The following is a 12,500-nucleotide window of genomic DNA, read 5'->3' as shown; positions in this document are numbered from 1 at the left end:
CATTCCTCCTGCCCCACCCTCCATACCCACTCCCCCCCAACGCCCCTGCACACACAGTCCTGTGAGACAGGAGAGCCAGCAGAACCCCCCAAACCTGAGCTTTCCCTTCCCTTCCTCCCCCTTCCAGCACCGTCCTCCCAGGTTTCCTCCTCCTCCCTCCCACCTTCACTCCTCCCTCCCCCACCCCAGTTATGTACAATAAAGAGAGATTTTTGTTGGCGAAACAGGTGTGTTTATTTTACATTAGGAAGGGGGATTAAGGAGGGGAAAGGGGAAGAAGGGGAGGGTGGAAGAAGGCCCCAGTGGGTCATACAGGGAGAGTTCAGTCCTCCTCCATCTGGAAGATCTCCCGCAGGGCTTCCAGGATCTGGATGGGCCCCCCGCTGGGCCTCCCGGATGGCAGCGGTGCGGGGCTGCATGTACTGGCCAGCCATGTGCTCAGCCTCAGCCATCCAGGCTGGCAGGAAAGCCTCCCCCTTCCACTCACATAAATTGTGCAGCACACAACATGCTGCCACCACGAGAGGGATATTGTGCTCCGCGAGGTCGAGGCAGGTGAGGAGGCATCTAAATTGGGCTCTCAGGCATCTGAAGGTACCCTCAACCACAATGCGGGCCCTGGTGAGCCTGGCATTGAAGGCCTGCCGGGAGGGATTGAGGTGCCCCGTGTATGGCTTCATGAGCCAGGGCTGTAGCGGGTAGGCTGCATCCCCCACCAGGCACACAGGCATGTCCATGTCCCTGACCCTGATATGGTGGTCGGGGAAGAAGGTCCCGGCCTGCAGCCTCTGGCACATGGAAGAGTTCTGGAACACCCTAGCGTCGTGTGCCTTGTCGGACCAGCCCATATTAATGTCCGTGAACTGGCCCCGGTTGTCACATACGGCCTGCAGGAGGACGGAGAAGTATCCCTTGCGGTTGATGTACTGGGAGACCTGGTGTTCCGGGGCACGGATGCGGATGTGCGTCCCGTCGATGGCCCCCCCACAGTTGGGGAAGCTGAGGTCGCCGAACCCCTAGATGACTGCGTCCGGGTCAGCGAAGCACACCACCCTGCGGAACAGCACTCGGTTGATGGCCTTGACCACCTGCAGAGAGACACAGCAAACTGCGAATCACTGAGGCACCCAGGTGGCTGGGAGTGTTCGTTCCCTGACACTGCCCCCCCCCCCCACTCCCAGAAGCAACCCCCAAGGGCGGCGTGTAGTACGGCTGGGACAGACTGAACCCTCCTGTGTGGGACACTTTCGCCTCCTCCCCCGCTCTGTTTCCCCTGTGGCGGCTCATCCCCTCCTTGCAGCCTTCCTTCCCCCGGCCCAGTGGCCGTTGGGTGCCATTCCTGCATGAGCACTGATCCGACGGTGGATTTCCCCACATCACACTGGTTCCCGACGGATCGGTAGCTGTCCAGCGTGGAGAGCTTCCACAGAGTGATGGCCACACGCTTCTGGAGTGGTATGGTGGGCTTCATGCGAGTGTCCCATTGCTGCAGAGTAGGGGCGAGCCATTCGCAGAGCTCCAGGAAGGTGTCCTTCTTCATCCTGAAGTTCTGGGTCCACTGTTGATCTCCCCAGCGCTCCAGGACGATGCGGTCCCACCAGTCGCTGCTGGTGTCCAGACGCCAGATGCGGCAGGGCACGCTGCCGTTTGGGTGCTGCTGCCGTTCCTCCACAATCCCCAGGGAGGCCAGGGGGAGAGGCACCAGATGGTGCTAGGAAGCCTCTAGCCATTCCTGGCAGGCTTGCAGCAGCAAGTCCAAAAACTGGAGCAGCTCTCCCAGGGCAAGCTCTGGCTCCATGGTGCCAACTGTGGCAGCATCCCCAATGGGAACCACCGACACAGGCAGGCGGAGAGGAAAATGCTTTGCTATCCCTCAGAGAGGTAGGCAAGTAAGTGGAAAAGCTGAGAACCAGCTGTCCAGAGGGGTCCCTTTAAGCACGAGCCTCAGCTAGCCTCAGACAGCAGCGACACAAAGCAACTACTGACCTGATGCCCTGCCGGAACCAGTTTCAGCCACCCTTAAATGCGACCCAGCCTCCAATCAGTGTGGACACGCTAGTTCGAATTAGCAAAATGCTAATTCCCATTAGTTTTTGGGTCTAGATGCACTAATTCGAATTAGCTTAGTTCGAATTAACCCACCAATACATTAAAATCGCGTTCCTTCATCAAGACCCCACCCCTTTGGGGCCCCATCCTCTCTGTTCCTCCTCTCCTCACTTGCTATCCCCAGCTATTATACCCTCTCACTGGGTTGAGACAGGAGGTGCGGGCTCTGGGGTGGGAACGGGGGATTTGGGTGTGGGAAGGGGTGAGAAGTGCAAGCTCTGGGAGGAACTTTGGATGCAGGAGAAGGGGATGCTGGCTCATAGATGGGGCTCCAGGCCGGGGATTGTTGGGCTCAGGTGGAAGGTTGGGGTGCTGAGAGCAAGCCACAGGCTTGTGGATGTGAGGGTGCAGGAGTTTGGGCTGGGGTATATGAAGTGCTCAGGGGCAGGGAGGCTGGGAGTATGATGGGCTCAGGACACACATTTGCCATGTGTGGATGGTGTAGAAATGTTATGGCAGAAGGCTGAGGATGTGGGGATGCAGGAGTTTGGGAATGTAAGAGGCTCAGAACAGGAGGTTCCAGTGTATGATAGGCTCAGATTTGGGGTCAGGTGGTGCAAGAGTGTTATGATGCTGCAGTGAGATGGGATTTGGCCCCAACTGGGGGTATATTGGCTAGGCTTCATTTTTAAATAAAATATTATGTCAAACTCAAAAGGTTTTAACATTGTTTTTATATATGAGAGGGGCAGGGAACCTGTTTTGAGTCAGGGGTCACTGACTCACAGAAAAGTCAGCTGGGGCCACACAAGTGAGATGTCAAAAAAATTACCAAAAAAACCCAAGCCTCACTAATGCGGTCCCAAGGATGCTAGCACAGCTGGCAGGGTGCTGGAGCCAGGGACAGGGTGGTGCTGGGTGCTATGGTGGGTGGCAGGGAACTAGGTCCGGGGACAGGGTGGTGCTGGGTTCTGGTGATAGTGTTGGTGGGGGGCAGGGTACTTGTGGGGGGTCTGGGCAGGGGACAGGGGCAGCTGGGACCAGTTCCTGGCAATCCTGCAGCACCTTTGGGAAGTGTGCAACTGCACTCCCCCTCCCCAGACAGCTGGTGTGCAAGCTGCCTGAGCAGCAGAGGCTGTTGCACCCCAGCAACTTACCTCTGCGATGCTGTCCTACGAGGTGGGGGGAGGGTACCGGTAGTCCAGGGAAAACAAAGCTCTGTCCACCTGGGAGGAGTCGTCAGCACAGCATTGTAACCCTTGTAAGCCCCGTAATCTCTTCCAACTCCCTCCTGAGTTCTGCACCCTTTACCTCCTGCCCTGACTCCTGCTCCCCCACCTCCCTACTCTGAGCCCCCCGGCATCAGACCCTGTGCCCTGAATTCACCCCTCCTGCCCTCATTCTATCACCCTCTGCCCTGAGCTGCCCCCACAAACCTTCCAGCCCCCTCCCCATGTTGTGCTTAAAAGAAGCACCTGGGATCTTTTTCAGAGGGATAAGGCAACACGCCACATTTATTGAACATACATAGATTAATCAATATTTATCATATGCATATGACACATCACACTCATGCACTTTCTCACACACACACACACAAGTACACTCCGTCTTGTTACCAAAAGTTGTTCCCCCTAGCTGCACTGGCCAGGTGAGTTAGATGTGGGAGGGGTGGAGCCAGGCTTCTGTGGACAAGAGGAAAACCCGGGATCCCTCTGCAAGACATCTCCTATTTATCCCCCTCATGCAGCCAATTAGTCATCACCTCACTTTTCTTAATGATGCTTCAGAGAGAGTTCTTCCAAGGGCAGGCACTTGCTGCTTCATTCCCAAGGCCTCTGTATGTCCAGTCCTCTTAATGAGCTCACTTTGCAGGTATTGTCTTGGGTCTGGCTCCCAGACCTGCTCCACCCTTGCAACTGCTGCTGGAGGGGCTCACCTTTCATTCTCCATTCACACCTCATTCATTTCAACAGGGCAATCAAGGAAAGGGGAGAGCTCAAAAGACATTTTTTTTAAAGGAAAGTTTCTCTTAATACAAAGTTATAGGAGAAATGTTACAGCGATTCTATAAGAACACTTAGAAATATATCTAAAAGGACAAGATCTTAATAAAAAGTTATATGAGAGTGATAATATTACAGGGCTTTATTTGCACCTACACATCTTAACCCCTACCTCTTACCAAGAGTCCCCCATATCTCTGCCCTGACTCCAGCCCTGTAACCTTATACTCCAACCCTAATGTCCAGCACCAAACTCTGTGCCCTCAGCCCCCTACCTCCTGCCATCACTATAGCACCCTTCCACTCCCTGCCCTGAGTTCCCCAACTCTCCCAGCTCCCTGACCTCGTTCCTGTACCCCCAACCCTTTTTTATTCTAGACAGAAAAATTGCAAATATTGTCCACTAAAAAACTATAGCTGATGTTGTGGTGGCACGTCAGGGTTCTCGCACCTCCCGCACATCTATAGTGGCACGTACAGACTCCACCAGCCAGTAGAATAGAGGGAGCTTATTGCTTTTCCAGGATACAACACAGCATAGTTGTAATCCGGTTACAGGGCCAGGCCTAGGATGCCTCAGCCCCCCTTGAGATGGGGGAGACTGGGCCCTTAAATCCCAGCCCCCCCTTTGCTTAGGCTGCCTCCTCCATGATTCCAAACAGAAACTCAAACTCTCTCCCAGCCCTGCTTCCTAGCCAGATGCTGATCTCCGCCTTCCTTCCTTTTTCTCCCTCCCTGGGAGGCTCTGGGTGTCTGGGTTAATACACATTTGGGAGAGTCAGTGAGAATCTCCCATCACAGTGCAGGGGGAGCCCAGGTCACAAAGCAGACAGCCCCTCCCCTCCCCCCACTACGCCACATGTTATAATCACTTTCCTTCTGATATTAATACAAACTTCTTTTTAGGCTTTTCCCCTTCATTTTTGAAAAATTCTATCATATAAATAAAACATGTACATCTTTCTTGTATTTTGTAACCTCTCCACTCTCCTCCCCCCACCCCCGAAATTACCACTTAAAGATGCAGATACGCTCATGGGGACATATATATGTAATCACAACCTGCACAATCATATCTCCACCCAAAGAGAGGGAGGAGGAGGGAAAGCCTCCTCCTCGCTCGTGCATCGCTGGGCGTCTGAGCAGGACAGGCAGTGCCCCGGTATCTGCAAGTAACGGGGTTAGTCCCACTCCAGCCAGCCCCCCTGCACGCTGCCCCCCCTTCCACCTGGTCAGCCCCACGCTCCCCCCCCCCCCCCCAGCTCTGCTTCCCGCCGACCCGTTCCTCTTTCTGATCTCCCCAGGCCAGCGCCGCTGCACCCTCCCCCTGTTTCCCGTCCCCCTTCCATGAGGCCAGGCCAGCCCCGCAGCCCCCCGTTCTGCTTCCCATCACTCCATCAAGTGTGTCCGTTTTGGGGGGGGGGAGGTGCTTTACCTGATAATCCTACTGGAGCAGCCTCCACGTGCGCAGCTCAGCTCCCGCCTGGCACACAGCCAGCTCGCCCCCCCCCCCCCCTCCCCTCCAGCACCTCACCCAACCCAACCCAGCCCTGCTGGAGGGGATGGGGGAGTGAGGGGTGCTCCGCAGGGGAAGGGGCATGCTCCATGCGGGGAGGGGAGAAGTAAGGTAAGGATACTGCCACAGGCTTAAGCCAGCCTGCCTCACCTTAAGAGAGTGACACACAGGTGAGTTCTGTCCCTCACCCCTCCCCTTCCAACAGACCGCAGCAGCCAATCCCTTCCCTCAGACTGTGCTGCAGCCTGCAGGCAGCGCATTGGGCTCTCTCTAGGGCCCTGCTGTTGCCTGCTCACTGCTTCCCTGCCGGCCGGCAAAGCGGTGCCCCAGTAATTCTGGTGCCCTACACAGCTGCGTACTCCGCGTATGCCTAAGAACGGCCCTGCCTGTGTGTTGTGTTGTGTTCTGGGTCCCTCTCTCATTACTCTTCTAGACAAGGGGAATATTTTTAAAAAGTTGAAGAGCATTTTTCTCACTTCAATTTTTTTATTTTTACATTTTTTCAGTGTAGAAAGCTGGGGAAAGTTTAAAAAGTGAAAATAAGAGGAGATTGATAGAAGAGCGGAAGTCTCAACTTGCCACTTATCTGACCATTGGTAGTGATTTGGGAGCATCATGGCAGAGAGTTTTTAAAGAGAGGTTATAACTGTAAACCTGAAACATATATATATATGAATATCCAAGTTATTTCTGGATCATAACTCTAGTTGAAATAACATGCCATAATAGTTATAAAGGAATCATTTTGGGCTACATTAATGATAGGTCTGTTATTCCTAATAACATACTGGCAAGAGACATATTATTCCCAGATGAAGATATTGCTGATTGACAGGTTTATGGGCAGGATCCACACTTCTAATGAGAGAATTATTGCCTACTTCTAAAATTAAAATTAGAAGAGTTTAAACTAGGGGTGTGAAAATGTAACCATGTTGATCAATGAGCCTGGGCTGCCCAGCGTGTAACCATGTAACCACTGAAATTTTCAGCAGTTACATGGTTACTTATTTACACACATTTTAACATTCCTAGTTTAAACAGAAAGCATGTTAAAAGCACAAAAATATGTTAAATATGCACAGCCTGATTCTGATATCGCTTAGAGTTACATAAATCAAGATTAACTCTCTATCAGTAACAACATTGTAAAACTGATCTCAGTATAGAAATCAGGCCCTTATGGTCTGAATTAAATTTGTCTCCAATTATGTTTGTGTTTGAGGTTTCTATCTTGTCTTCAGCAGTCCTGTCTTTTCTTGTCTTGTCTTCAGCAGTCTTAGTCCTTTTATACTATTTTACATAACTCAGCAAAGCCATGTGGAGTAGCTCTGATGCACCCAATTGTACAGGCTTTGAAGGGAGTAGAAAATATAAAAAAAATATTAGCTTGTAACATTTAACTAAACTGTTTTATTGTACATAGGAATGTTTGGAGTTTAAAGTTCTGATATCTACAGATTATTAAACTAGTATAAATCTCTGTTTTCAAAGGAATAAATCTCTCATTTCTCATTATAATGTGCCAGCTCTAAGAGATTCTTTTTCTAGCTCTAATGGTTACATGACTGCAGATCTAACACTGGTCATGGACTTAATAATGCCAGTTCTGGGCTTCAAGTGAGCATAATTTTGAGAAGAAATTCCACATTTGACAGGAAATTCCACATGTGGAAGATTGTTGTTTTTTTAAATGGCACATGACTGAAACTGCTGAAGGGTTTGGAATGTTAGCAGTATTCCTGTGGGATCTGGGCTAAAGAGCAGAATTCAGGTGAAGTCATCAAAGCTGCAAGATAAATTGTATTTATCACATGGGTTGGCAATTTATCAAATGTCTCCTCAACTCCTCATGGAGTATATTACTACATATATTGTGATGAGTAGACAGACAGATGGCTTTAGACATGAATTTGACACAGCATCAGACTTAGTTGCATTAAAGGAGACTGTTCTCACAGGCATGGATGTAAGAGATCTCTCTACTGTTACTACAAGTTTGATCAGCAGCTTTAAAAGGAGAAGACCATGGAATTTAGGTGGTTCATCTAAGAAGGGTGGCAGGCATTGTTCTACCTGTGCTAAACTAGATCTTCTCGTTCCTTTCAAACAGATTCCAGACCATTGTAACAGTCAGTTTCTCCTTGTTCTTCAAAACTCTCATGTGTGGAGCCCAATAAGGGCCAGTCCTTTCCCCTTTCAGTATACCTAACTGAGCAGAGCTTCTGAACTCCCTTGTATCTGTAACTATCTATTACTCATTTAGCATTACATCAGTGAATTTAGTGGTTCTGTGGGATAATGTGTTTTTCTTTGTATAACAATGTTTTAGCAGTGCGGAATACCCGAGATATACTTTGCCAGACCTCTTTTTGTCAGGTACAGGGTGTACCTAACATACTACTGTAAATTGGTCTTTACAGAGCAGTTTTACCAATTCACTTCCAGATGTTACCACATTCCATTAGGATTTTTCTTTAAAGGAAATACTGTTTGCTTTATTTTTTCTATTTATGGATCAGAGAGAGGGATTGTGTGATCTTTATTTTTATTAGCACATGAGAGTTTATTAAAGCATTTTTCTAATACATTTTTAAGACATTTGATTTGATTTTATCTACTATGTGATGGATATTGGTGCACATAATTTACTCTGTCTACTTCATAAACTGAACTTTAAAGAAATGTGAGGTACACCTTTTCTGAAGTGGGCAAGTTCTGCAATGCTGGAGGAAGTGAAGCACTGAATGAACCTCTTTTGAAAGGAATCCTTCAAAAACAAGCTAATTCCTATATTGCTTTCCTGCTGTCTTCAACACAGAAAGAAGCCACTGTTTTTTAGACCACACCATTTTGTTTTTTGGAAGGGTGGAAAATATCCTTTTGAAGGGAAAGTGACATTCTCTTTGCAGCCTATTCCACTGGCTCCTACAGCTGAAAACTAAACAGAAAAAATGGGTAATGCAAATTTGTGGTGAGGACTGAAAATCAGTAGGCTATATTGGCTTGACATGTTTGAAATTATACTGTGCATTCTTTCACTCATTTTGATTGTCTGCTCTTTTTAAGTGCTTTCATTTTTATGAGTATCTGATGTGACAGCATACCATTGTGCTCTCAACCACCGTTATTAAAATGTCCTTTATTGTTTAATGTTTCCTCTTTCTCAATGTAATATTTGATTAAGTTTCACAATGAGATTAACATTATCTGTGCTGCTAACATAAAATAATTAATAACATCATTTTGAAGGGCAGCTTTTATGGATTTTTTTTCTTTTTCACTAAAGAAAAAAAAGTTTTCCAAATGAGTTCTGCACTAGAATATGAAAGAATGCATACCACAATAGTTCATGTCCCCAACAAACAAAGGTATGGGCAGAAGCCATCATCTCCACCCACTAGTTTTTATAATAAAAATTCAGCTTCAGAATCTCCTAAGGGATTTCAGTTAGAACATACATACTCAGAAGAGGAGGAGGGTCAGAGGGGTATGTGAATTCCTCACAGGCTAAGGTAAGCCATAGGGGAAATGGTGCCTGGGAGATAAAATAGTTCAAAAAAATCAATTCCAATAGAGACAAACAGAATGACAGACCCAGAGGCAATTCCGAAGTCAGAAACTCTCCTGCTTGTGAAGTCTGCCATGAAGCATAACATGCCTTGGTATTTCCATCTGCCTGTCAGACATATCATTATTTTTATTCCTGTCAAAATGCATCTATCCTGTAACTCTCATGTTACATCCAGTTTAGGTTGCAAAAGCAATAGGCCAAATTCAGAATGCTACTGAAATCAATAGAGCTGTTCAATTACATCTACACATGAATTTGACCCAATATACAGGCCATCCTCGCTATAAGTCCAAGATACGTTCCAAAAAATTTGGACTTACAGCGAAACAACTTAAAGTGGAGAATTTAAGCAAATTGGGGGGAATGTTTAGCACATGGGTTCCCAAAATGGGGGGCGTGCCCCTCTGGGGGGGGGGGGGATAAATTCCAAAATTCTCAAAAATCAAAAAGGGGGCATGATGCCGAAAAGTTTGAGAACCACTGGCTCAGCACAACTTATAGCAGGGAATGGGAGGACTTATAACACATCAGTTCCTACTAATGTCAATGACTTTAGTGTGGAACAGATGTATACCAGGGTGACTTATAGTGGGGGCACCCTGTATATGAAGTACTGGCTAAATTCTGATCCTACTGAAGTCAGTGAAAAATTCCAGTGAGTTCAATGTGTCAAGAAATGGCCCTCTATAGATGTGATGGTTTCACACAAGTAAATAAGGCAAAGCTGCATGTTTATCTCACCCACAGATGTGAGTTGCAAAGCTCTCCACTAAGAAGTTGTAGCTCTCTTGTGTTTTCTGACATTGATATCCCATTCTGCATACTAAACACAGCCTTGTATTTTTAATCAACATGGGCTTGGGTCATTCTTTCAAGCTGGAATGGTTCTGTGAAAGGCTGAAATATATTTTCTAGGGAAGATCTACAGGGCCCAAGAAGGGATATTTGTGCCCCAAGGCACCCCAGGTTGTGGTTCTTCCATCTGTGTAGACACAACAGTAGTTAATCACTTTCTTCTGGGTGCTGCAAAAGCTGTTGGCTCTCTTCACATGGCAAGGGAAGATATCTGTGAAGTACCTTCCATGCACAGCTCGGGGGGGGGGGGGGGGAAGCATTGTTTACTGAAACAATGTCCATTTAATCAAAATACACTATTGAATGTAATTCTTTGATTGCTTTAAAATAACCTTTTAAGTCTGTAATTGATATTTTCCCATGGAACACAGAACTGTGTGTCTGTGTGTCTGTCTGCGAGTCCATTTGTTCAAGAACTCCTTCTAACTGGTAGGAGCTAGGGCCACCAATTTGGTTTGCAGCTGCCTCTTTTCCTAACTTTAAGAAAGGTCAGGGTTTGATTGCACCAGGACAACCAGACGCCCCAGGAAAGGAACAGTTTTCCATAATATGCAAAGGGAGGGGGCTGTTTTGAGGGACGTGGCATGTGAGTGGCCATTGGAGGCAGCAAGTCTGCAGGGGAAACCTGTCATGCAGAATGTCCACTGGGGCCAGCTGTATCACCAAGGGAGTGGCCTGCAGGTCTGGGTGCTCTGCCATCTTGTCTGTGATCATACCAAATAACTACCCTTCCTGCCCCAAACTCTTCACCCCTCCAGCCCTTGGCCAAAGCACTGGAGGGGGAGAGTGTAAAGGGCCCCTGGTGACTGCGGGGAGGCCTGGGGGAGAGAGAGAATAGTCCCCTGGAAGGCATAGGAGGTCCTGCGGGGGAGGGAATGCCCGCAGGCCAGTGAGTTTCAGAGACGTCCCCATCGACTGAACAGGATGTCATTGCCCCTATTCTAAGGGTCCTGGGCTGAGACCTGGAGAGGGGGAGGGCCCAGGTCTCCCTACCCTCCCTGTGCGGGGGGAGGCCATGAACTACTAAAGACAAGTATGCCAACGACAATAGGCGGACACTTAGGGTACGTCTAGACTACAGGCTTTTGTTGATGGAATTTTTGTCGACAGATACTGACGACAAAGCTTCTGTTGACAAAGAGCGTCTAGACTACATTCAGTTCTGTTGACAAAGCAAGCTGCTTTGTCGACATAACAGTGTGGATGCAAAGGACAGTTTAGATGCAATAATGCCTTCTGTCGACAGAACTCTGTCAACAAAAGGCGTTATTCCTCGTAAAATGAGGTTTACCAGCGTCGACAAAACTGCTGAGTTCTGTCGACATTATGTCGACAGAACTCAGCGGTAGTGTAGACGCAGGTTTAGTTTTGTCGACAAAAGTCCACTTTTGTCGACAAAACTATACCTGCGTCCACACTGCCTTTGAGTTATGTCGACATAACGTCGACAAAACTCAGCAGTTTTGTTGACGTATGTAAACCTCATTCTACAAGGAATAACACCTTTTGTTGACAGAGTTCTGTCGATAGAAGGCGTTATTGCATCTGCACTGTCCTTTGTGTCCACACTGTTATGTCGACAAAGCGGCTTGCTTTGTCGACAGAACTGGATGTAGTCTAGACGCTCTTTGTCGACCGAAGCTTTGTCGACATATCTGTCGACAAAACTTCTATTGACAAAACCCTGTAGTCTAGACGTACCCTTAGGATATACAACTAATTTGCGGGTGAGAGACACTGGGTGAGGCCCCCTCACAGGGGAGGGGGACTGTAACACCCCCAAAAAGCGTACATGATTAAAAGAAGCAAAATGGGGGCTATTTATGGTAATTACATAGGGACCTGATCCTGTAAATACATAGATTTCAACTGTACTGCATGTGTACCTAAAATTAAGCCTCTGACTCTGTGTTTGAAGGATCAAGGTCATAGCTGGTCTACAGATACAGAAAGGAATAAAGTACAGTTAAGGAACAGTGGCAGCAATATATGGAAGAGAAGAAATGGTGAGTTTTAAATACTCAGGGAATTGTAAGAGACAAAATCAGTATAATCTGAAAGGATTTTTTGAAAAGACAGCTCAAGACTATTTTACATACTACCAACTAAAAGCAGATGCTACATACCTATTGCCACAACACATACCAATTCTGAAAAACCAGTTGCTCACAACATGGTAGAGACGGTCCTTAAAAATTCACCGCAACTGGGACTTGTAGATTTTGTGAGCAGTCTAGTGCTGATGTCAATAGTGGTAAATAATCAATATTGTTTGGAACCCAACTGTTAGTAACAGAATATTATTTTGTAAGACAGAATCTTCTTAGTACATGACTGTAATTTAGTGCAGTTTTACTTGATCAAGTCACAGAAGCAATTGTTGATGCATTGTCTTTGTTCAAATGTCACTGGTACCCAGAAGTTTTGCCTTTAATATGTTATAACAATGGTCATTATCATAGCAGCCTTCAGATCACTAATGGCACATTAAGGCTGACTT

General features: G+C 47.4%; 1 long non-coding RNA gene across 1 annotated transcript; it reads right to left on the bottom strand.

Annotated features, from left to right (window-relative positions):
* Positions 1–224: 224 nt before the first annotated feature.
* Positions 225–5,853, bottom strand: LOC142830670 (uncharacterized). The gene is made up of 3 exons (XR_012906114.2): positions 5,491–5,853; positions 3,207–3,275; positions 225–1,088 (listed from the first exon to the last, which is right to left on the bottom strand). It is a non-coding gene; the product is annotated as an uncharacterized LOC142830670 (long non-coding RNA).
* Between the last annotated feature and the right edge of the window lie 6,647 nt (positions 5,854–12,500).

Source organism: Pelodiscus sinensis, chromosome 9 (genome assembly GCF_052426305.1).
Source record: "Pelodiscus sinensis isolate ZL-2025 chromosome 9, ASM5242630v1, whole genome shotgun sequence".
In the NCBI taxonomy this organism is placed as follows: domain Eukaryota; kingdom Metazoa; phylum Chordata; order Testudines; family Trionychidae; genus Pelodiscus; species Pelodiscus sinensis.
This window is presented reverse-complemented; position numbering and strand designations above follow the sequence as displayed.